General features: G+C 40.3%; 1 long non-coding RNA gene across 5 annotated transcripts in view; it reads left to right on the forward strand.

Annotated features, from left to right (window-relative positions):
* The first annotated feature begins 8502 nt into the window (after positions 1-8502).
* Positions 8503-27314, forward strand: part of LOC138739961 (uncharacterized) — a 91457-nt gene continuing 72645 nt past the window's right edge. For all 5 annotated transcript variants that reach the window (XR_011342612.1, XR_011342615.1, XR_011342613.1 and 2 more), the window contains exons 1-2: positions 8503-8585; positions 22899-22973. This is a non-coding gene — a long non-coding RNA (uncharacterized lncRNA). The remainder of the gene's footprint in view (positions 8586-22898; positions 22974-27314) is intronic.

Below are 27314 nucleotides of genomic sequence, written 5' to 3' on the forward strand. Positions count from 1 at the left end.
GCAGTGACCCCATCTGAGTCAGGAGCCTAATCTTCATGAAGGGCAGTGAACCCTGAACTCTGGGAGTCAATTGAAGAAGTCTGTAACCAGCCCCAAGTGTGACAGAAAGTGATTGAATTTGGACAGATAGTTAGAGATGGTTGATTATGTGTGTGTGTGTGTGTGTGTGTGTGTGTGTGTGTGTGTGTGTGTGTGTGTGTGTGTGTGTGTGTGTGTGTGAGATTGTATGTGTGTGTGTGTGAAATTGATTGTATGTGCTTGTGTATGTGTGTGTGTGCACGTGCGTGCATGTGTGTGTGTGTGTGTTTGTACTGGTACCCAAATTGTGTCCTTTTGTTTGTCTTGAATGTGCAAAGCACCTGGCTAAAACATGCTTTGGGAGATATTGATCGATCAAAATGCTCACATGGAGCAAAAGGGTATAAAAGGATAGATCCTCAGAGCACAGTGCAATAAACTGATGTTATAACAGTGCCGACAAAATGCTGGTTTTCCTGGAGTAATCTGCATGAAGAAATTATCCTGTCCTAGGATATCAATAGATATTTATCTCTGTACCATTGAAAGCATATTTAGCTATGGCATTTCAGTGTGGTATGGCAATTGTCTTGTATCGGACTGAAACACACTTTAATGGATAGTAAAAACTGCCCAGCAGATTATCGGCATTCAATTGCCCACCACTGAGAACATCTATCAGGAACCCTGTCTGTGCAGGGTGAAGAGCGGCATCAAGGATGCATCTCACCCAAACTATAGACTTTTTATTCTTCTCCCATCCGGTAGACGCTACAGGAGCTTTCGCTCTCAAACCAGCAGGTTGAAGAAGAGCTTTGTTCTCCAAGGATGTGACCCTGCTGAACCTTAAATCACAGCATTGAGTGCTACTGTACTCACATTGTACTGTCAGTACTTTTATAATTGTTTGCTTACTGAATGTGCTTGTTTTTATTTGCTTGTAGTTATTTGTACATAGCACTATTTTTTTTAACTCCTGGTTGGATGCTAATTGTATTTCATTTGTCTTGTATTTTACTGGCACAATGACAATAAATTTGAATCTAATCTAATCTAATTTAAGAAAGTACAGGAAGGTTAAAGAATCTGATATCTGTTTGGAAAAAAATACTGTATCCTACCTTGAAGTGCCAGACTTCAGGTGTCTGTACCTTCTGCCTGAGTGTAGCAGCAAGAAGAGAGGGTGACTAGGCTGACAGAAATCCTTTATGACGCTGACTGCTTTCTTGTGGTGATTTTTCATGCAGCACCTCACCTTCAAATCAGGTTATTTCCCCAGATGGACTGGGATAGGTTTGTCTCTTTCTGTTGCCTTCTGCTTGACTGGGCAACTGAGTTTACAAGCCAGGCTTTGATGCAACCAATCAGTGTCCTTTTCAAAATAAAGTTGTAGAAATTTTAATGTATTTGACAACATGCTAAATCTCAGACTCCTTGAAAAGTAATGGCTTTTGTTTGCATTTTTTCATGGTTGACCATGGCCATCAAATCTGTTGGAGCTCATTGCAAATGCAAGGAAAACTATGGGCAGCCTATATTTAAATTGCCAGAAAATATTCAATCAAGTTCTTTGTAAGAGCCTACTGTGCAAGATAAATCATCGTGAAGTTCAATGCCAGAAGTTATTATAGATGTACGATTGATTCATAGACTGAAAGAAATAGAGATAAATGTTGGGTTTTTATTTCCATTTGGAAGGCTTTGTTGGATGGAAATCAGTGCTGATACATTAGTTACATACATTCATGGTTAATTTAGATAAAGAGGGAAAATGTAATTTGTTCAAGTAAGCTGATCATTCCATTTTGGAAGGAGAATAAGACAAGTTGAACATGCATTGATACCTTGTTAAAGGGCTCAAGCTGGAAACATTAGTTGCATATCTTTATCTTTGCTATATAAAAAACACTGTTTGGCCTGCTGAGTTTCTCCAGCATTGTGTTTTTACTTCAGTCACAATGTCTGCAGACTTTCATGTTTTACTTCTTGGGCAGAATTGTTGATGTAGTGGTTAGCGCAACGCTTATACAGTTTTAGAAATCAGGACCGGAGTTCAAATCCCACACTGTCTGTACAGAGTTCTTACATTCTCTCTGTTTCTGTGTGGGCTTTCCCCAGTGGCTCTGGTTTCCCTCTACCATTCAAAACGTACTGGGGGTGGAGTTTAATCGGGTCTAAATTGGGCGGCATTGTCTTGTGGGTTGAAAATGCTTTATGTCTAAATTAAAATGTAAATTAAATTAAATTTAAAGCATGCATTGATGCCTGAAAAGGGATTTCAGTAAAAATATATACGGGGAAAAGCTATTAAGTGGAATATTATGAGGGAGGGAATAAGGTGGTCCATCTTGGCAAGAGAATAGGAAGCAGAATTTTATTTGAATAATATGGAACTACTGACTTTCAGGCAGATTTCGATGTCATTATGTATAAAAAAAGAGTTAGCATACTTATATAGCAAGTAATTCTGCAATAAATGGAATGCCAACCTTTATTCCAAGGACAATGGAATAAATAACTATATGGGACTTCATTCAAACCACACCAGAGGTGCAGCATACAGTCTTGGCATCTGCATCTTGGCAAGGATATACATGTCCGAGCTATGTAGCAATGAATAATCATGAGGCTGGTTTCTTGAACTAAGAGATTCTCTTGTGCAGAAAGATGATGTGGAATGAGATTATACTTAAATAAGGGCCTAGGCCAAAATGTTGATAACAATTAACCTCCTAAGGGTGTGACATGATCTTCATCAGCATATTTATAAATAGCAGATGTGGAATGAGCTTAAACTCACATTTTAGAAGAATGAGAAATTATTACATTGAAATACAAGGATCTGAGGTGGTTAATGGGACAGATGTGTTAAAAGGATGTGTTCAGAATATAAATCCTTACAATTGTGTGAGCCAAGTTCCATCAGCCACTCCTTAATCTACTACCCAGTGGGATCTCAGATAACCTGCACTGTCCACTACACCTCAAATTTTGCAATCACCACCAAACTCACTAACAATGCAAACTACATTATCAGCCAAATTGTTAAGAAGATAACAAATAAGTGGTCCCAGCACAGATCTTGCCAACGTACACAGGCCAATAATCTGAAATACATCCCTTTGTTATCACCTTCTAACTACTATCAAGGCAATTCTGTATCCAATTGCATGCTCAACCTGATCGAACCTTCCTGATGAGCCTACCATGAGGAACCTTGCCAAAGACCTAGACCTCAGTGAGCTGAGGATGCTAATTTAATAAATTCAAGCAAGTGACAGATTTTTGATCTCTAGGATATAGAATATCTTGGAAAGGAGTTAAATAAGAAATGCAGACAGCAGGCTGGACAGCTCCTCCAGACTCCTGATGAAGATGGAAAAGACGTACAGCTATGTAATGCCTTCAGGTACTATGCTAATGAAGTACAGACGCAGCCCAACTGGTTGAGATTGGATGACTCAACCTGGTCTCAGATAGACTGTCTTTGTGTCAATGACCATCACAGTCAGAACCATCGACATGACGACTGTGTTCTTCTCTGACTACTGCCCCCTTTACACCTCCTGTCATTGACAGGAGGACCAGAAAGCAGGCAGGGGAACATGGAAGCTTATCATGAAGATGCTGAACCCAGAAAATGTAAAGGAGCTGAAGATGGAGTATGCCGGTTGGAGAACTGTGAAACCCTTCTTTGACTCCCTAGTGAACTGTTGGGAAGTGACCAAGGAGAACATCAAGAGGTTCTGTATTCTCAAGAATGTTCGGAGAGCATGACAGAGGCAAGGAACTGAGCCAACTCTACACTGACCTGCAGCAACTCGTCCTCCTGAAGTCGAGAGGGGTGGATGTGAGTGAGGAACTCTGAAAGGTGAAGAGCCAGCAAGCCTCGTTATTCTCCTTGGAGTCCTCTAAGATCATCTTCTAACCTAGAGTTTGCACAATGGAGCAGGATGAGACAGGCTCATGTTTCTTCTTCCAAATGGTTCAGAGAGGGAGCTCTGTGGTCCACAGCCTTAGGACAGCTCAGTCACATCCCCGCAGATGGGTAAACTGTATGACACTAAGTCTACAAACAAAATCGCCTCGCAAAAGTTTCTTTCCTCTATCAAGGAAGTCTTAGACAACAGAAAGAGGGAGAGTCTGGATCAGCCAATGACCCTGGGGGAGCTGAAAGACTCCATCTTTTCCTTAAGGTCGAGTACAATTCTTGGAAACAATGGCCTACTAGCTGAGTTGTACATGGCTCTATAAGACTGGGTGGGCCGGACTTGCTGAAAGTATACAACACTATGCTCCTGGCAGGCAATATGTCATACTTAATGAGGAAGGGCATGAAGATTCAAGATTCAAGATTCCTTTATTGTCATGTATTAAAAACATTGTAATATTACATGAAATTTCCTTTAGTTGGCCGTAAGGCAGACAGATTCATGATCACCAGAAACTGCCTGAAGTGACGCTTACAGACAGAGGAAGGAAACAAAAGAGATTCCCCTCAGACTCACCAAGTGCCCATGGATTCGCCTCCAACCTGAGCTCCAGATTTAGACCTCCGACATTATCAGGAACCCTTCAGCACCCTCGGCACCCTCTTGCATCCCAACTCCATCAGCTCGGACCTCTTCAGCCAATCCTAAGTTAGTCTCCACCAGCTCGCCGCCCAGCACAAATTCCTCGACTGTAGTCACCAGCAGCCCTCAGCCTGCACAGGTTTATTGCCTCAAGTCACCAAAAGCTTGCAACCTCTTTTCCTCAACTGCAGAATCCCTCACTGGTCTGCTGTCATGCCTGCTGTCACATGAGTCATCTCCTCTGCTACTTCTTATCAAATGGGAGGTGGGGGTCTCCCCATTTTCTGGTGTCCTACACCAATTCTCCACTTCCTTGGAGCTGGCAAACCCTCGTGGCTGTGCCTATCAAAGGTGTTGCTATCTTGGGGGGCAAGCCCCGCAGTTGGACAATTTTCAAATAAAACCCGCGTAAGCTCCTTTAACAAGCCATTAAAAGCCTATACAGAGCTGATATCAGTCGGACTGAGCATTTGGACCCTGCGGTAGCACTGTGTCTCGGCTCCCTGCTCTCTGCAGGCCTGCTCAGTGTCAGCGCTCCTATTACAGCAGCTCCATCACATTTTTTTCATCCTCTTTTTCAAACAGAAGATATCAAAAATTGAAGACCTATATCCTTGTTAAACATTGACTGCAAAATTCTGTCCAAGGCCATCACCAATCAAGTCAAGTCTGTACAGTTTTGGGCTGGAAAATCTCTGACATCCTCGTATTGCTCAAAAATGACCTAGGTGCAGGTCAGCTGAGACCAGGAGGGTTTTGACCAGATATTGCATACATACATGTTGGATGTGCTCTCCAAAATGGATTTTGAAGAGGGATTATGCAATCGAACTAAACTGCTCTACAGACATCAATAGTACAGTCCCAATCACTAGGTGATAAACAGATCATCAAAATTGGAGTTAGGCAGGGATGCCTGCTCTCTCCAGTCTTATATGTGTAGTGCATCAGGAAGGATGTGGGCATAAGAGGAGTGAAGCTGACAGGTAGTGGAGCTATTCAAGTCAAGTAAATCCTGTACATGGACAATGGACACATGTTCTATCCGCAGACTGATCAGCATCTTCAACAAATTTGGGTCTGCATTGGCTGCGAGGGTAAACCAGGAAAAGAACGAGACAATGCTCTTTGGTTATGGATCTAACCTGTCTAACCTGCCCTTCACAGTCAGATCTGACTACCTGAAGGTGTTGGGGATCTGGTTTGGAGGGATTGAGATGTGGAACAAAAATTGGTAAGAACGGATCGAAAATGTCCACAAGAAATTGGATCTGTGAGCATTGGACTCCCACTCATTAACAGGGAAGAATCTAGTCATCGGTACAAGGTGTACCTGGAACTGCTGTTCATAGCAGGGCTCACCCCTGAACCTCTGCCCTGGCTGTTTTACTAGAGCAGTCTTCCAGTTTATATGGGGATCCAAGATCTGACCAGTTGACATATACAAGTTGCCCTCATCCTTATGACCATCTTCATGTTGGGTGAATCAGGCTGTGCATGGAACCAAAGTACAAGAGCACAAAGTGCCGTAATGTGATGAGGTTCTACCTGTTCCAGGTTTTCTAGACATACAGCACGGTAAGAGACACTTCCGGCCCGTAAGTCCATGTCGCCCAATTTACACCTAATTGACTTACAACCTATTTAGGCTTCGAATGCTTGGAGGAAACTAGAACCCCTGGGGAAAACCAATGCAGACCAGGGAGAACGTACAAACTTCTTACAGACAGTGCAGGATTTGAACCCCAGTCCTGATCACTGGAGCTGTAAAGGCATTGAGCAAACTGCTACACTAACAGTACTGTGTTGTGAAGGACAGGCCTGGCTCTGGTGCTGTGCAATATCCCAGTTAACTGGACTTTTCCACACAACCTATCCCTCATATCCCTTCGACCTCAAGGTCATCAGGCAGTAGTCAGCACAAAACGTCTGCAGACAAGTGTGACACGATGGGTGAGCAGACCGTCAAAGTCATCTGGTGGAATGCCTCATCACCAATGCTCACAACCAGCATCAGGACATGGTCTGGCTGGCAGTGAGGGGAAAACTCCCAGTGAGATCCTTCTTGTACAACTGGAACATTGCCCACAATGCCCATTGGTCCCAAGATGACTGCGATTAAATGGAGAGTATCAACCCCACCCCCCCCCTCCCCCCACCATCCACTTTGGAGAAGGCAGATTTGCTAAGTGTGTGTGGAGAAGGATGACACAGTTTGTCCACATAGCAGCATGACAGAGGGCTGTTCCCAAGGACAGACACAGAGTCAGACATCCAGAACTGCTGGAAGACCATCAACTCGGTGAAGGACAACCTTTGGTCAACCCGATACCTTTGGGTCTTTCAGCATACCGTGGGAATGCACATTCCAGATTGCAGGAGTACGTGCTAAAGGACACACTGAGGCTTGTCACAGCCAATGTGAGGGTGCTGTGGAGAACAACAGTCCAGAATTCTTCCATTACTGAACACTGAGGGGCTGAGATGCAGGGGAGTCACCTCAAACAAAAGAGGGGAGAATAAGAACAAGCTGCCACAGCGGTGGGCATGGTGTAAAAATAAATAAAAATAACAATGTACAGTGATAGAAATGTATTTATATGAAATTAATTATGGGAAGATATTTTTCAATAGTTTTCCTTTTGTAAATAATGTATTGTGAACAAAGTAAATTTTTGGTTAAAAATAGAACATATAACCAATGATCAGTTCAGTTGTGATTTTATTAAAAAGAAGAGTAAACTCAAGAGTCTTTATCACTTATTGTACATATTCCTTTGTGTTTTTGACAAGAGCTGTAATGCTTTCATGTCAACGAAAAATGATTGAACATTGTCAAATCAACCTCAAACATGAAAGCAGGGGAACAAATCTTCTCTTTCTATGTAGAATAAATAACATGTCAATAGTTCGAGATAACCTTGTACTCTATCTGTATTATCCTTTTTTGTACGTCACAGTTAAATGAGGAATCTGAGAAGTATCACACAAATGTGTTGAGTATTGTCTCCGATTATTGAAATTGTGCAATAGTCGATCCTGTGTAATAGTCGATAACATCCCCCCCCCCCCCCCATTTTATTGCCCAAAAATTGTGTGTTTGCCATATGACCTATGTAAAAGTCTATGCTCCTAATTTGGCCCCAACCACCCACCCATCAGAGCTCCCGTCAGCCTGGCTACCTGCCTATCTGAATGCACAATGCCCCAGTCACCCACCCATCTGAGCTCCTGATGCCCCGGCCAACTGTCCATCTGAGCTCCTGACACCTCAAATGTGAACCCTTACCTCGGTCACTCCCGACATCCTGCCTGCAAACCCTTATCTCAGTCACCCACTCATCTGAGCTCCCACGATGAACCCTCACCTTGGCCTCCCAGCCATCTGAGCTCCCAACGACCGGAGCATAAAGCCTCACCCCAGCTGCCTGTCCATTTGAGCTCCCGGTGCCACAACCATGAACCCTCACTCTAGCCACTCAAACACAGAGCTCCTGACACCCCAGTCACATATCCTCTCCAAGTCCTAGCAGCCTGACCATCTGAGCTCCCTATGCCTTGAACGACACAGGTACTTACCACTGTCAAAATTAGTACCTACCCCTGCAAATTTGACCCAAAATATTTGTCCCCAAAGTTCAACTATTACATGAGTATATACAGTATTTAATATTGCTGATCCTGAACGTGTAAGAAATTGTGTGCAAAATCTGACAGTTCCTCATTAAAGTTACTGGAAGACAAAAAAACCTTACCTTACTGTGATAATATGGGATCCTATCACCACTGTATATATTTGCATATAGTGATAATGATTGGCTGAGAGCCGTAGCCACACCTACTGGCCAGGTCATAAAGGGCTGCACCTAACCAGATCCAGGTCGACCTCAATGTACTATGCTTTTGTTAATAAAAGTCTTGGTTTGAGTCAACAAGTCTTTGAGTCATTTGACGCGCTAGACTTACACAGAGACATGCTACAGCAATCTTGAGGTTAGAGTTTGATTGGTCCTTTCTTTTAATATGTTGTGTTTCACAGCCCAGGAGTCACAAAACTAATGATTGTGCTTCAGATGCCACTGGATCTGAAAATAACTCACTCAGCACAACTGACATGACAACGAAGGGCAAGTCTGAACAGCCTTTAAGTGCATCTAACCATTTCTTTGGTTTGGCTTCGCGGACGAAGATTTATGAAGGGGGTAAAAGTCCACGTCAGCTGCAGGCTCGTTTGTGGCTGACAAGTCCGATGCGGTACAGGCAAACACGGTTGCAGCGGCTGCAGGGGAAAATTGGTTGGTTGGGGTTGGGTGTTGGGGTTTTCCTCCTTTGCCTTTTGTCAGTGAGGTGGGCTCTGTGGTCTTCTTCAAAGGAGGTTGCTGCCCGCCAAACTGTGAGGCGCCAAGATGCATGGTTTGAGGCGATATCAGCCCACTGGCGGTGGTCAATGTGGCAGGCACCAAGAGATTTCTTTAGGCAGTCCTTGTACCTTTTCTTTGGTGCACCTCTGTCACGGTGGCCAGTGGAGAGCTCGCCATATAACACGATCTTGGGAAGGCGATGGTCCTCCATTCTGGAGACGTGACCCACCCAGCGCAGCTGGATCTTCAGCAGCGTGGACTCGATGCTGTCGACCTCTGCCATCTTGAGTACTTCGACGTTAGGGATGAAAGCGCTCCAATGGATGTTGAGGATGGAGCGGAGACAACGCTGGTAGAAGCGTTCTAGGAGCCGTAGGTGATGCCGGTAGAGGACCCATGATTCGGAGCCGAACAGGAGTGTGGGTATGACGACGGCTCTGTATACGCTTATCTTTGTGAGGTTTTTCAGTTGGTTGTTTTTCCAGACTCTTTTGTGAAGTCTTCCAAAGGCGCTATTTGCCTTGGCGAGTCTGTTGTCTATCTCATTGTCGATCCTTGCATCTGATGAAATGGTGCAGCCGAGATAGGTAAACTGGTTAACCGTTTTGAGTTTTGTGTGCCCGATAGAGATGTGGGAGGGCTGGTAGTCATGGTGGGGAGCTGGCTGATGGAGGACCTCAGTTTTCTTCAGGCTGACTTCCAGGCCAAACATTTTGGCAGTTTCCGCAAAGCAGGACGTCAATCGCTGAAGAGCTGGCTCTGAATGGGCAACTAAAGCGGCATCGTCTGCAAAGAGTAGTTCACGGACAAGTTTCTCTTGTGTCTTGGTGTGAGCTTGCAGGCGCCTCAGATTGAAGAGACTGCCATCCGTGCGGTACCGGATGTAAAAGTGTCTTCATTGTTGGGGTCTTTCATGGCTTGGTTCAGCATCATGCTGAAGAAGATTGAAAAGAGGGTTGGTGCGAGAACACAGCCTTGCTTCACGCCATTGTTAATGGAGAAGGGTTCAGGGAGCTCATTGCTGTATCTGACCCGACCTTGTTGGTTTTCGTGCAGTTGGATAATCATGTTGAGGAACTTTGGGGGACATCCGATGCGCTCTAGTATTTGCCAAAGCCCTTTCCTGCTCACTGTGTCGAAGGCTTTGGTGAGGTCAACAAAGGTGATGTAGAGTCCTTTGTTTTGTTCTCTGCACTTTTCTTGGAGCTGTCTGAGGGCAAAGACCATGTCAGTAGTTCCTCTGTTTGCGCGAAAGCCGCACTGTGATTCTGGGAGAATATTCTCGGCGACACTAGGTATTATTCTATTTAGTAGAATTCATCACATCTCAAAGGGATCCAAACTTATTTCGAGGGAACATTTCTGTAATATTTGTCAGCTTTGTTAAGAACAGAATGCAAGCAACTTTCAGACAAACCAAAGGAGAATCTAAAATGAATCCAAAGCCTTGTTAAAACAAAGTGTAGCATTAATATAGACAGACGAACCTGATGGAATTCAGCTTGACCTGGATATCTGCTGATCTATATTTAAGTTTATTTACCAATGCTATTTAAATAGATTTTGTAGTTATCATAACAAAATGTTCAGCAACTGACTTATTGACACAAATAAAGTATGATTTTTATTATCTGCAAACAAATCAAAGTTTTGTTACAATACTGATCCAATTAGGTTAACATACCATTGATTTATAAATTTCTCTTAAAACCATTTACTTTTTCTACTATTTACTATTGAACAGGATGTTTTACCAGTTATACCTTTTGTGTGGGGTTTGAATAAATCAACATTGCGTTGGATGTGCCTGCTTCCAGCTACTTAAACAAGCCAATTACAAGATTCAAGATTCCCCTATTGTCATGTAATAGTACAGAGTATATAATAATACCCGAAATTGCCTTCAGCCGCCGTAAAACAGATACATTCACACTACAGAGAATAGGTGGGAAATCTTGTGAGATGGAGAATGGAGAGCACCAAATTCCTTGGAGTTCACTTAAATATTGACCTATCATGGACACTCAACATCTCCTCACTTGTCTGGAAGGCACGACAGTGACTGCACTTTCTGAGAAGAATGAAGCAGGCAAGGCAATTGGCCACCATTATATTAACCTTCTATAGGCACTCTATTGAGAGCATCCTGGTTGCCTGCATCACAGTCTGGAATTGTTGCAGCAGAGAAATGGATCAGAGATCAATCCATATGACCATAAAAGTGGCAGAGAGAATCAATGGAGTCCCTCATTGATGTGAGCTACCAGGATAGTTGTCTGAAGAAGTCATGCAAAATAATTGATGGCCCCTTCCACCCTGCACACAGCATCTTTTAGCTGCTCCCATTGGGGAAGAGATATAGGAGCATTAGAGCCAACACCACCAGGCTGAGGAACAGCTTCAGCCCACAGGCTGAACAACCAAAGAACTACTCACACTAACAATCTAAGAATCTTATATTCATGAAAAGGTATGGATTTATTTATTTTTATCAATATTGGTTCTGCATATGTATCATATGTCTGTATGTGTGTTATGTCTTGCACGTCTGTGTGTTTTGCACTGAGGACTGGGTTGTACTTGTGCAATCAGTTGACAATAAACTTGTCTTAGAGTAAGAGAGAAAGAAAGGGTGGCATGGTTAGCGTAGCAGTTAGCACATTGCTGCTATAGTGATCTGGGTTGGAGTCTGGTGCCATCTGCAAGGAGTTTGTACGTTCTCACCGTGTCTGCTTGGGTTTCCCCCGTGGGTTTCAGTTTCCTCCCACCCTTCAAAACGTATGGGAGTTATAGGTCAATTGGGTGCAATTGGGCAGCATGGGCTCGTGGACACGAAGGGCTTGTTACCATGCTGTATGTATATAAAAAAAAGGAAAAGAGTCCTTTCAGAGTCACTGACTGTGGATTTGCCACCAGGACTCCTGCAGCCTCTACAGCTGCATAGACTTCCATTCAAACTATTGGCCACCCAAGATCCAGATTCATACCTCTAAAACGTTCAGGAAGAATTCAGCATCCGAGGCCTTTTAGAAGCTCTCTCTTGAACCCTGACTCTGATATCTGGTTATAAGTTTCCAGCAGCCCACAGGCCATGTGGGTCCCTTGACCAGTTTAGCTGCAGCCTGTTTGGGTTCCTCAGCTGCCGATATCCTTGCTGGTCCATCACCGTGGTTACCATCCCATAGGGTCATTGCCTATGCTTCTCCTTCTCATCTGGTGGGTGATCTTCCAATTTCTGGTGCCCTGTGCTAGTCCACTGCTCCCTAGAGTCTGCAACCCTTTGTGACTGCTATCAAGCTCAGGCACCACCATCTTGGGCACAGACCCGAGGTTGCAGGATTTTAGTTTAAAAATACCATCGACTCCTTTCACTGGCTGTTTAGCACATGTACAGAGATGCCAACATTAGGGCAGAACAGTTGAACCTTTGGAGCAATGCTTTGTCTCCGCTCTCCACTCTCCTGGGTCCACACTTTACAATACTGTACTGACATAATGTTAGTCCATATGTATGTCACAGAAATCTTGCTAAATTAATACAGAAGCACAAATCTTTCAAAGTTAAGGATGATTAGAAATTTTCCTGGATTTTACTTGATTACTGTGGGTAAAAACTAGAAATTAGCTGAGTGAGTTTCTCACACAGAATATTGAACACAAAATCCTGGATTTCAGGCATATATGCTTCCTCCCTGAAAGTAGCAATAAGAAGAATACATGGTCTTTGTGATGTGATCTTTTATGACGTTGGTTGCCTTCTTGAGGTAGCACCTCACACACATGGGTTCAATCAATGGGAGGTCATTGCCCATAATGGACAGCCACATCTGTAACTTCCTGAAGCTTTCTGGATTTTTGGGCATTAGAGACTCCAATCTAGGCTAGGATGCAACCAGTCAATATACTTCCTTCAATATGGTTGTAGAAGTTTATGGAGTATTCGACAACATGCCAATTCTCCTCAAACTCTATAGAAAGTAAAGATGCCAGTGATACTTTTTCACAGTTACCTCAATATGTCTGCCATCAGGTCTTTGGTTAGTGAGATTTTCAAATACAGTCCTGTAATCTAACTCATCATTACCCATTACTCGCACAGTAATGCTGTTGTTGCCAAATTTATACATTGTGTTGGAGTTGAACTTGACCCTACAGTAGTGGTGTATAGGGAAAAGATCAGAAGGCTCAAGTCCGAAATGTCAGTATATATCTTTATCTTTGCTATTGACCAGCTGAGTTTCTCCAGCATTGTGCTGTTACTTCAACCCCAGTGTCTGCAGATTTTTTTGTGTTTTACTTCTTGCTTCATTCTGGAAAGGGATGGCACAAAAGATTTTCTCAAACAATCAACATATTCTCTGCCATTGCTTGATGCAAGAATGAAGAGAGAAAGTGTCATATGATGACCTTTGCAGTTGAGAAAAAGGAAACTCAATTTATCGGTAGAAACATCATTAAGTGGTCACCTTTTTGGGATAATGGACCATTTGTCTCTGGAAAGTTTTCCAAACTAGTGGGTTCAAAACTGTAGCAAATTAATACCTCACTGACATTCCTCTGCATTTTCAAGACTGTACATTGCATGCAAAACTATCACTGAATGAGGAGAAGGATTTTTTGCAATAAATGCTAATGCACGAAATGATGTAGCCAGGTGCTTTAGAGTTTCCTACACAGCTTTTCACAAGGTATGAATATTTTTAGTTCATTATTTGCTAGATGCAGTCAGTGTTGTGTCGGCAGAGGAACAGCCACAAATATTGCATCCACTGTCTTTCCTTGGTGTTTTCTCTCAGTTTTGAATCCTTCACGAGAAGATGATGCATGAACATTTGTCCTGACAATCTTTACTTCAGTCTTTTTCCCCCAGCTGCAGTTGTCACTTGAATTATTGTCAGGATGTTGATTTGTTTTCCTTCCCAAAATTGTCCTTATTTCCACCTATTCTCAACTCATGGATCAATGCAGTTTATTGTGCGTTTTAGCATAGCGGTGGCCATTTTCTGTTGGCAAATTGGGCCAAGCACATACAATATACAGAAAATCTCACTTGCTGCAGCCAAACAGGAATGCAATATAACACCAGGTACAATAGTATACATTAAATTACCACAACGTGGCATAAATAAATAAATATAAATAAAAGCAAAAGGACAGGTAAATAAATAGTTGCAATTAGTGCAAGAGAACGAGTGAAATTTTAATCGTTCAAATTATATTTACAGAGTGAACATCAACAATAAGTATGATGTTAGTCCATTCCTCTCCAACAAACTTTGTTGCAGTAATCTGCAACTTACAACTTTGTTGTGAGCTCACAAAACAAAACTCAAAATCTGCAGTTAATCAACAAGGAACTGTGAATTGCAGGAGCATTAGTGAATGGCTGCGATCTCTGCAGGGTGACCATCCCATGCCTCAAAGGCTTGCATTCAGTTGGAACAAGAGTTTGGAACTACAATGCAAATGCAGACTTGGGAATGTGAAGGTTGCCACAAACAGTGAAGACATGTGACTCTCTTTCGCCAATATTTCACCTCATTTCCAAAGCAACCTTTTCCATAATAACTCTGGTTGCCATGGAAATTGCCTTTTTCATGCTCTGACTCACTTCCATTGAAACTTAGTGGCACACATACAGCTGCTGTGATCTCTGAAGCCAGCAGGAACCACATCATTTCTGCCTTAAACACATTGATCCAATTTAAATTTTGTCTTTTTGGGTGTGTTGTCAAATAGAGGATTAGCATGAAATGCAAAATCTGTTTAAATAATCTTTTCTTTGTGTTTGTCAGAAGCCTTTAGGAACTATTGCAGGTCACAATATAAATTAAGCAATCACTTCAGCACACATTTTCATTAAAATGTAGCTCATGTTACCTCCAGGTTAGCAAGTTAGAGTCCAAGATTCCCATGCCATGATAGCCACACACAGATATGGTTAACTAACATGAGATTAATTTCACTCCCCTTCCTTACCAGAAAGAAAAATTGCAGAACACTAACATTTTGTTTTCAGAAAGTAAAATTTGTTTTCATAAAGATAGATGAAGGTTATATTGGCATGACTAAACATAGCAGCATTTGCAATATTGAAATGACTGGAGATATGCTCTGGGAATATTGCTGGCTTTTAGCATCATTTTACAAAATAATAAAGAGTTGCCTTATAATCATTCATTGCAATATAACATAACTGATACCCATGAGGGCAAGATGTCATTGCATCTTTAACTTTCCTCATACAGTCATTCTTACCTAAAATTAGTTACTTTTTTTCAAAATCACATCGCATTAGAAAACAGCAGAAGGTTGAGTTTTGAGTTTCTACGAGATTGGCGTAGTTAGTGCCAGGCTATTACAGACCAGGGTTCGAATCTGGTGCTGTCTGTAAGGAGTTGGTATGTTTTCCCTGTGTCTGTGTGGATTTCCCCAGTGCTTTAGTTTTCTCCCATGTTCTGAAGACTTACGGGGTTAGTAGGTTAATCGATCACATGGGTGTATTTGGGTGGTGCAGAGTAATGACCTGGAAGATGCTGTTCCTGTGGTGTATCTCTAAATTAAAAAAAAATAGTTTCTTTTGGGGAATGATGTCAACTCATTTTCACTGAAGAGTTATTGTTTTCAGTCCTTTTTTGCACTGAGGACAATGAAATCCCAAGAGATTTTTTTTTTTTTTAATTTAGACATATAGCATGGAAACAGGCAATGTTGGCCCATGAATATGTGCCAATCAATTTACACCCAACTAATCTACAATGCCCTATATGTATTTTTTTTTTAAATTGGGAGGAAACCGGAGCCCCTGGGGAAAACCCAGATAGACACGGAGAGAATGTACAAGCTCCTTACAGACAGAGCAGCATTCAAACCCAAGTCCTAAATGCTGGCACTGTAAAGGTGTTGCACTAACCACTACACCAATCAGGTCACCCTATTGGTTGTCCGACTGCTATTTCAATAGCTGAATGGCTACATGGTGAATACAGGAGGTGAATATGCTAGAGAGCATGCAGTAAAAGTTGGCAAAGATGTTCCTGGACTGGAAAGCTTGAGTTACAAGGAGATTGTGAATGGACTGGAATTTTTCCTGGACGCAAAGGAGGATAGGTGGTGACCTTAACCTTATAAAATTATGATAGGCAAAGATAGAATAAGTAGTCACATTCATTTTTCCAGAATAGAGGAGTCTAAATTTAGAAGCCACAGGTTTAAGGAGAGAGGGATAATATTTAAAAGGAATGTGAGGGATACATTTTCACATGGAATGAGGTGGGTACTATAACAACAATTAAAAAAAAGCCTTTGGGCACATATATAGATAGGAAAAGTTGATGAAGTCAAACACAGGCTAATTAAAATTTTAAAATTTAAATTTGGACATACAGTACGGTATTAAGGACCACCAACTCATGCTGCCCAATTACGCCCAATTAACCTACACCCCAGGAAGTTTTTGAACAATGGGAGGAAGCCATAACCCTCAGAGAAAACCCACACAGATACGGGGAGAATGTACACACTCCTTCCTGACAGCACGTGATTCTAACGCGAGTCCTGATCGTTGGTACATTCACAACATTGTGTAAATATGCTACTATAATGGGATTACCAGTAACAGGCATCTTAGATGATACAGTCGAGTCAGGACAAAGTGTGACCTTATGAATCTGTGAGTCTATTGTAAATAGATGACTGATAGCATGGTCGCATTGAACTCGTTTTCCTGCTGTGTGATTCATGCTATAGAACAATGGAAAGGAGAATAATAGTAGATGGAAATTCACTGCACTCATATGCATATAATCTTCATGAAAGAACCTCTCCAGAAAACATGCAACCCTGCAACTTCTCTTCATTTGAAGAAATACTAAATGTATCCTGCAGTTGCATCTTATCGATGGAACACAATGGCAGCAGGACACACCACTTTTAAGTGGCACAACAGCACAGCTCATGGAGATGTTGCTTCACTGCTCCAGCAACCTGGGTTTAATCCTAACCTCTGGCAGTTCCTTATTCTCTCTGCAAGCATGCTCATTTTCTCCAGGTGTTTTAGTTTCCTCCCAAATCCAAGATATGTGCAGATTGGTGAATGAATTGGCCATAGTATGTCGCCATTAGATTGTACAGGTGAGTATTACAATCTGAAGGGATATAAGCGGAACAACGAGTTAATAAGAATTAGTGCTTTGATGGTTGGCATTCACTCAGCAGACTAGTGCTGCAAGCTTCTACAATGCTGTGCAAGGATTGTATTTTTAAAGGGCAATAATTGTAGAGGCATGCAAGCATTCTGCACCATAAATTTTGTGCGCTGGCTTTTAAGTAATGCACTTGTTTGGAGAGGGTAGACCACAGAGAGAAAAAAAAATTCAGCAGAAACTTGTTTATAGTGTCCAGAAGACACACATAAAAGGTGAAGAAGGGCAACTTCTGTTTAGCAACCACTGAGTTAACCAAATTATGCCTTTTCTAATGAGGTTACCATTTCACAAAATGAACACCTTGATTGCTAATACTGTAACACAGCTCTGCAGGCATCTTCTCACTGGGCTGGGCAGCCTGGCCCACCTTTTATATCTTTAGCCCCTCCCTATAAGATCCCCTAATAAAGGCAGAGAGTCCTAGCCTCCTCCCCTCATACCTAACTTGGACGTGAGCCAGCAGCATGTAGAGGCATGCCTGGGTTTTCTGATTAATAAACCCTTTGACTGCTTGCTTTGTATCTACAAGTGGTCATTGATTGCTCCAACTGTTGGAAGGACTCACAGGTACAGGAGGATGCAGGAGGAAAATCACAAAGAAGCATGAATGAAGAGAAAGATCCGGTGATGTCACAGGAAGAGCAAGGATTTATTAGCAGGAGGTTTAATTTTCTTCATTACATTATGATGAACTTTGTGCATCTTAATTTACAGTTGTCAAACAAAACATAACTTTTTGAGCATGATTGAAGGATGTGCAATCACACAGTTCAATCTGGATAGAAGTTTGAAAACACTGCTGGCCACATTTCTGATTTCTTACAACAACATTCCTGTCTGTAAATCTCACTTTAGTATTCAGCAGCACACATAGTCTAGAAAAATTAAAAATCCTTTAACGAGAAGAAAATATCCTCTGTTTGTAGGCCGTTTCGCGTCAGGTCTCCACGTTGAGGCCGGCTATAATACGGAGGGGAAACATGGATCTTGCCTTTCATGGGGTAGCCCTAAAAGGCTGCTCTTGCGCCACATTCATGTCTAGTGTTGCCTCGTTATGCCTCTGGAGCCGACAGAGTCATCATCAACCCGCCCCAACCAGCCGCAAAAGCGGCTGTAATTCAAGCCATGTGGCAGAGCACAGCACTCCACTGATTATCCTTCTCCAAGAGGGATCGCAGTTAGCATCTCAGGCCGGCCAAGGCACATTCAAGAAGGTAAGTCCCCCGATGTAAGGGCAGAGGATCTCCGTCTTTACAGTTGGGCTTGTTCATTGATAGTAAGGTTTTCTTGCTTGCTTTCAGCATGCCTGCAAAAATTGTGGAGACAATGCTAAACACCTGATTCCAAGCAGTGGAAGTATCCTGGAAATATTTAAATCCCATTGTGGAAATGAGACTCTTTTCTGGGAGCTAAAAATCCATTCATCTTGTCCTATTCCCACACACAAATGATGCAGCAGGAAAGGCCAGAGATCTTCTGCAGTTATGGCAGAAATAGTTCCAGAAATATTGCATGTAGAGGGCTAAAAGATGGTCATTTGCTTATCAAGTGAAAGACGTATCCAAAACCTAAATTTCTGATCTTTGAATCCTAATCTTACAGCTAATAAATAATTAAATAAAACTGAGACCAAAAATGATCATCGTGCTGACCATTAAACCATAAAGTTTTAAGCCAACATTTTATGTGGTTTATAAATGATTGCAGAGAGGGGAAAAGTCTTCCATCCTTACACAGTGTGATTGAGACCACCAAAATATTTACTCATTGTTTTCCTTGTTCAATGGAGAAGTTAGGACTGTGTTGTAAACAATATATTGAAAAGGCAAAAAGGCACTGGTTCGCGGCCAAGCTGAGATTTTATTATAATAATAATATATGCAATAAGGAATCCAAAACTTGACAGTAAAACTGCAGTCAATGCACATTCAAACAAGTAAAAAGTAATTGGAAGTAAGTAATTTGGTTCTGATTACTCCCAACAATTTCCAAAGAATTTTCTTCAGACTGTTTCATTAGTCTAGGCAATTAAAAGTTAGAAACTTGGCCAGTTGTTCCTGCAGACACTAAAACTATGTCTCCAACTCTGAAAAAAAAACCATACTCGCATCTCCCTTGATTCTTACTCGGAGTGTCAAATTCTTTCCCGGCTGTAGACCTTTCTCAGTGGATTAAAATTGATAAGATAAGTCAAGAGAGTTCTCTTTGTACGACTAAAGTGTTCACTAGAATCTTTTGATAAAGCAGTGTCTTGATGCATCACCTGGGCCCTTCCTCCAAATTTCTGAATGAAATTCTTCAAAGTTGTTGGCTTGGTGGATTATCTGAACTTTGATCACTGAGGGAGTACCTTCACCATATTGACTATAGCAGTGCTTGGAAGCACCTCATTGTCACCTTTTTGAATATAATTGGAAATAGACAATGAATATTTTGGTTGGGGGGGGGGATAAGATTTCTGACTTATGACTGCAATGTCCTCCAATATCAGGAACCGTGTAATATGACCAGCATTAGAAGGAGCAATGCATCTGATACATGGAAATCTCTTTGAAGACACCACTGTGATGAAGTCTGTGTTATCTGAGATTTAAGGGAGCAGGCCGATACCCAAGAAGAGTAGTCTGAGCTGCCTCAATGACTACCACCCAGGGGCACTAAATTCTACTCTGATGAAATGCTTTGAGATGCTGGTCATGGCTAGAATTAACTTGCACCTAAGCAAAGATCCACTGCAATTTGCCTTTCATCATAATTGCTCCGCAGCAGATACAATATCGCTGGCTCTCCACTCAGTTCTGGATCACCTCATAAACAGCAATTCATGCATATAGCTGCACTTCATAGTCTACAGCTTGGCCTTCAATACCATTATTCCCTCAGTGCTGGTCAAGACGCTACAAACTCTAGGTCTCTGTACCTCACTCCAGCAACTGGATCCTTGACTTTCTCATCGGAAGACCACGGTCAGTATGAATTGGAAACAATGTCTCCTCTTTACTGATTATCAACACAGGCGTACTCCAAGTATGTGTGCTTATCCCACTGCTCCACTCACTGCTCCACCCATGAATGTGCAGCCCGGCATAATTCCAATGCAACCCACAACTTTGCTAATGACATCAGAATCACAAACGGCAACGAGGAAGCAAACAGGAGGGAGATTATCAGCTTATTGAATGGTGTAACAGCAATATCTACATGAGGCAGTGTCTTAAAAAAGCAGCCTCTCTCCTCGAAGACCATCACCACCCAGGTCATGCCCTCTTCACTCTGTTACCACCGGGAAAGAGATACAGGAGCCTAAAGACGAGCACTTAGCAGCACAAGGGCATCTTCTTCCCTGCTGTCATCAAATTGCTGAATAATCAATGAACCAAAGACATTGCCTTACTTTTCATGCACTACTTTTTAAAAAACATTTTTTATAGTAACATTGTAAGATGGTTTATAATATGAACATGTAACTATGATCGCTGCCGCAAAAAAAAAAATCTATTTCATGACATATTCATTAAAATAAATTCTTATTCTGATTCTGATGTACCTTCCATGGCCCAAAGCTGGTATGATGCATGTCTTGTCCTTTTATCCACTCATCTATCACCAACAAAGCATTAGCATTTGAACAAAGTATCAAAGAGCGTCCAAATCGAAAATGTGTGTTCATGCGGAGCCATGAGAGTGGAGCATGGAAACCAGCAATAGGAAAGATGCCCATATGTGAAAGTTAAAATGGAGATTTGGTTCAAATAAACTGGATCTGAGCTTGACAAACCTGCCAAGGTTTGATAAGACATATACAGAGACAGTATGAAGCCCCTTAAATCAACAAGGTAAAGAACCTAACTTCCGAAATGCTCTTTGCTTCTACTATAGTACGCAGTTTTGTTGGTCCAGAATACACTGATATGGGGATCACAGCATGATGGCATTTCTCCAGGAAGCCATCAGCTTGACCCAACCCATTGCATTTGACCTCCTAACAAGATGTAATATTTTAAAACCTGCGCTGTGTAATATGCTACATCTTGAACTCATTAAATAATCACATTTTACTATTACATATATTACAACATGCAGATGGATGTGTAGGGCTGGGTAATTGAGAGTCTTCCTGACCCTCTTAACAAACCTTTCACAAGGCATTGCTTTTAACTATTATACAGTGCAGGAGTTAAAGCTTTTCTGGAGTGATTTATTTATGACAGCCACAAATTTATCTCAGTTAATGCACAAGATAATCATTGTCTTTTAATATGGCTGAATTATAGTTGAACTTAGTGAGATCTAGGCTGTTCATCATGTTACTGTCACTCCTGACAAAATTATATTAGTCTGTATGCACTTAACTGGCAGGAGTTAAAATATGTGATGTCAGGAACTGTTAAGTGTACTACTGGATATTACTGATGACATGGTAGATTCATATGTTTTAAAGTTTAACATTGATATTAATCTAACTTTATTTCTATTTGAGGAAATTATTTTTTGATGGAATCAAGGACATTATGATTTTCAAAGCCAAATCTGACACTGTAATGTGAATTCTGAGGTAAAAACAGTTCTCAATTTTTTTCTAATCTCATTTTCTAACTTAACTCTTTCTTTCATGGTGATCAAAACACATTATAAGTAGTGAGCATCTATCATTACAAAGTGATTTTAAGAAGAAAGTTACTTTTAAATTGTGACATTTCAAATCTAGTTTTTCAATTTATCCCTTGGTTATTTATAAATTTTTAAAAGTTAACTTCATAATGAGAACCTAAAACAAGCAAAATTATCATAATTATCTGATAGCATTCAGAGTACTTAAGATGGGAGAGAGAATGGTTTAATTTTCAACATGTTAATCAGTAAAATAACGTCAGTTATCGTCCTGAATGTTCTGTTAAAAGATAATTACAGCAATTTAAGTTATTCATGTTTCCAAAGAATAACTTTGATTGGATCATTTTTTTCTGGTTTTTCATGTGAATTGTACATAATTTCGTGCATCTCCCAGTTATGTGCCAAAGGGCATGAACTTTCTACTGATATAAGTATTTCAGTTCACTTACATGGAGGAATTCTAATAACTTTTCAGAAAGGTAAAACTGAATTAAAATGAAATAATTTTACAGCAATTAGAATAGATTCATATTCTCCAGCATGCAATGTAGCAATGAGTGGATGGCAAAGAAGAGAAAAAGGCAACAATTACTAAAAGGAAATATCATAGATTTACAGTGAAAGTTTAGCATTGAAGCTTTCTTAATGCAATTAAAGAGAGCAAATGATCAATTTACCGTTCTTCAATGATGTGGCATTAAATCTCATTTCAACCTCTTCACCCACAGACTTATTTTTTTCCCATCTTAACTATATCCTGTATCTCATTCTCCAAATAAAATTATTTTTCCGGCAAGAATTATCGTTAAAATAAAAGCATGTTGTTTTCTTGCAATAATTTAATGATTAACCTGTTTTCTTCCTCCTGCTCTGTTAAAACAGTCAAGTTGTTTGGGTATTAAATGAGATAGCTATTGATAGAAACAAGATATAAAGAAAAATATAATGTTACCTGAGAAAGTGATAAAATTTGTTCATGAATTAATTAAGAATTAATTTGATGGGGTTGATGAGCATGCTATTTTATGTCTAGTGAAATGTACTTAATGTTGATGATTTTATTTCATACCAAATCATGAACATAATTTGTTTTGAATAATAAATTTGCAATTTTTCCTCCACAGGATTAACAGAAATGCAAAGAACTGGAATATAATGAAATTCAAAAATGTGAAGATGTTGGAAATCCAAAGTAAATGGTAAATACTTAATTTATTAAATGTAGACATACAGCAGGGTAACAGGCTATTATGGCCCATGAGTCCGTGCGGCCCAATTTACATCCAATTAACCTAAAACCCTAGTATGTTTTGAATAATGGGAGGAAAATGGAGCCCCTAGGGAACACCCATGCAGACATGGAGAGAATGTATAAACTCCTTACAGACAGCGTGGGATTCAAACCATGGTCCTGATCACTGACGCTGTAAAAATGTTTAATAGTGCCAACCCAAAGGAGAAACAGAGGTTAATCTTCAACCTGAAAGATTAATCTTTGTTTCTTCTTTCATAGATGCTGAAAGATCCATAATTCGGTGTTTTTTTTTCCATTTTAATTTGAAACTTAAAATTAGTTTCTTGAACCTTTATGAAGTACAAAAAGTAGAATCAGATGTTATTGCGTATTTGTGTAATAACTTGCTTGGGTAATTACTGGGATTTTGTGAATAAAAAGACTGAACATGCAACTGCATGTTGGAAACAATCCCCTAATCATCAAAATAAATCAAGCAATCATTCTCAACAATAAAGATTAAACAATGCCAGCAATAACATTTGGGACAATGTCACTTTTTTTTCCTTGTTATTTTCCCCAGTTTTAACTTTGTAATCAAACAATTCACATGTGATTGAATTGAACATTTCAGATTTTATTTGAAGTTAGTTTGAGAGTACTCAGGTATATTTAAATGCTTCATTGGTGCAGGCATGAGAGAGATAGACTTGCTTCTAAGCTTTTAATCATGTTTAGAGTCTATAGTTGCTATTTTTCAACATGAAGACCAGAGTTGAGCCAATGAAAGTCAAAGAACACATTTTGAGGCTGAAAAACATATAAAGTAAGAGACATCGCCCAACCTTAGAGTGACGAAAATCAACTGTTACTGGTAAGCTCAGTAATCAAAAAGGAACTGGTATTCCAAGGAAGTTCTCAACTACTGATGACAGAAGAATTCTCATCATAGTGAAGAAAAATCCCCAAGCTTGTGTCTGACAGATCAAAAATACTCTTCAGGAGCTAGGTATGGAAATATCAATGAACAGAAATACAGAGAATGTACTGCAAAATGCAAGCCAAGGCAAAGGTGGTATGCTTTGGATCCTTTATGCCTCCACACTTTTATCTTGCCATTGCTCTGATACAGGTTAATCTTGGTCTCATCTGTCCACAAGACCCTTCTCCAGAAGTCTGCAGGCTTTTAAATGCTTCATAGCAAACTGTAATCTGCCCATTCTGTTTCTCTGGCTAATTAGGGGTTTGCCTCTGTATTTCTTTTCATGAAGTCTTTTGCAGACAATAGTTATTGACGTTTCTATTTAGATTAATCCAAGGAATATTGCCAGGGTTAAGTTAACAAAATAGGGTTACCCCAGGTTATACAAGGGTCCTATTCCTGAGCACTTTCTATAAACTGATTTTTTTCTCAAAATTGAGCCAATTTATGTCGTTCTTTTTTTTAAAAAAAAATTTATTTTTCACACCATAAATCACATTAGCCATGATATACACTATTTCTTTTTCACACATATACAGTGACTTTTTCTCCCCCCCCCTCCCTCCTCCCAAGCCACCCCGCACCCCCCCCCCCCCCCTCTCATCCATTTTAGGTATACAATCTAAGTTGCATTAAGCCAGTCAGACAATGTTGTCATTCAACAAAAATACACCAGAAATTCTACTGAGTCCATTCTTTTCTTTCCTTCTCCTTCCATCAACTTAGGTAATGTTTGTCCCCGGTAGGTTTTCGCTATTGTATTTAATGTAAGGCTCCCATACTTGTTCGAATATTTCAATATTATTTCTTAACCTATATGTTATTTTTTCTAATGGAATACATTTATTCATTTAAATTTAGTAGTTTCTTCCTTTTAATTTGGTTATGTATTCCATTAATATTTAAAGTCATATAGTTCAGCGTAGCCATTTTATATTTTGTTTATCTTCTCTTTCCGTTTTTCCATCATTACCTTTCCTCCTTTTCCATTTCTGTTTTCTTATTTTCAACTCTTTATAAGACAACATTCCTACAACATCCAACATTTTCCTTATTCTCCTATTTCTATCTTCTTTATCCCCAATCTCCCCTTCCCCTCCTGAGTTGTCCTTTATTTATGTCGTTCTTCACACACTTGTCACAATTCATTTCTTTTGTTGAATAACCAGCCTTAGGGTGGTTCCCATAATTAAACTCAATGAATATATTCTGTAGCCAATCAATAGTGACCAATAGGAAACATTTTTTTTTTCTTCTTCTTGTTACTAGCTTTTAAACTGCTTTAAACTGTACAGAAGAATTAGTATGAAATTGGCTTTTCAAAAGTCAGGTCATTCATAAATTGGAAACTCTGTATTAGTAAATGGAGCAGATCAGTAGCTGAAAAATTGTCCCTCTGTAAAACACAAGATCACCTGAACATCAGTTTCTTGAAATAAGCAAGATCATCAGAAAGCTGAGGCAGTCAAACAGGATGAGAAATGGTCAACATGCATATGGTAGGTAAAAGGGACAGTTATTGAGCTGTATAATTATGGCCCGAGCATGCTGTGAAACAGAAGACAATGGTTTTGTCCCTCATTTAAGAGAAAGTTGGATGTGTACGTGGAGGAGAGGGGGTTGGAGGGTTATTGGTGGAGAGCGGGAGGTTTGAGCTAGTGGAGTTGTTCTAGTGAACCGGTGCGGACCCGAAAGGCCAACATGGCCTGTTTCCACTCCGTAAATGGCTTCAGACCTAGAGCATACAGCAGAGGAAATAATTTATTTGATCCACGACATCGGCACTGGAAATATATCCAAATATAGGACGTTCCTCAAATATTGATGCCAGATAAACTGAGCAAAAAAATCTGAGAAAATGGAGCAGCTTGAATGGTTTCCAAGATAGTTAGAGGTGTCATCGGCATACATGTGGAATGTGAAACAAAATATGGGAAACACTCAGCTGGGTAGGAGGTGTCAGCAGACCCTTTGACAGAACTTGGAGAGGAAGAAAAGCATGGAATATTTAATTTGACGTCTTTGAATGCCACCCCTGAATAACAGAATTAGATAATGAATCAAAGGTGCCAAAATACTGAAAGACTGAAAACGCAACAAAGCATGAGATACAATAAAAGACTGACCAAAATTTAATAACTAAAAATAGAACTGAGCAACTGATAGGGTAAGAGAGAGGATCCGGGGGTGAAAGGAGAGGATAATAGAGATAGCCAAGAATTTGTAACAATGACTGCAGCAAAACTACCAGCAATGATTTAAACATAATTGAAGCACATATCAGTTCACTCTTGAAAAATCAAATTACATTAAAAGTCTTAATTGACAGCCACCTATTTCTGATCAAAATGTCTATAGAACAAAGGCAAATTTGCTGATGAATTCTCTCGAATTGCTCGCCCAGAGCACCTACCAACTTCCATTTCAATTTGACTAAACTCAGTGTGTGCCCTTCATAGATGAGGTGGGCTTGTTCAGAACCGACTGTTGATGACAAGTCAGAGCTGGGTTAATTATGGATTCTATTATTTGAAGATTCACCCATGGTAATTATTGGAAAATTTAAGTATGGATGCAATAGGCACAAGTTTGTTACTTCTGAAATTCCAGTCCTACAAATATCAACAACCTTCACTTATTCAGGTGAAAACAGTTCCCTTTCCATAGTCATGATGAGACTTTGTAATATGCTAGATATTAACCACTAATTCTTCGCCAAATGCTCTGCCGTTTGATTGAACTGCAGAATGGAGAAACAGCATGATTATACAGATTTGAATATCCAGGAACATCCTGTTCATCTTCCAGATATTCAGCTTATGTTTTGCAAAGTCAAAGTGGAATGCTTACTTCTGGAACATTAAATTGGCTGAGAGCAGTTTCACATGACTGCAGTTGGCGGATCACCTGTTTCATAAGGTACAGAAACCCAAAAATCAGTAGCTCTTGATTCAAGAACAGTTTCTTTGCAAAACCTATGGGACTTTTGAACTTCCCCTTGTTACACGAATCAAGGACTTCTCCAAACACCACAGAAAGACTGTCCGCATAATTGTTGGTGTTTGTATATAGATATAAATTCAAGTATACAATTATAGTTCATTTTGTTGTTTTTGCAGGTTTTCTTTACAATATACCTGTTTAGTTGCAGTAAGCAAGAATTTCAGTGCATATGTATATTGTCCAATTTATAGGACTGTAAACTCATTATCGATATCAATTTTAGAATCAGAATTTATTGGCATGAACAAGTCACAAAATCTGGTGTTTGCAGCAACATCTTAGTGCAAACATACATATTATGAACCATCTTACAGCAATAAT

Source organism: Narcine bancroftii, chromosome 7, assembly GCF_036971445.1.
Source record: "Narcine bancroftii isolate sNarBan1 chromosome 7, sNarBan1.hap1, whole genome shotgun sequence".
Taxonomy (NCBI): Eukaryota; Metazoa; Chordata; class Chondrichthyes; order Torpediniformes; family Narcinidae; genus Narcine; species Narcine bancroftii.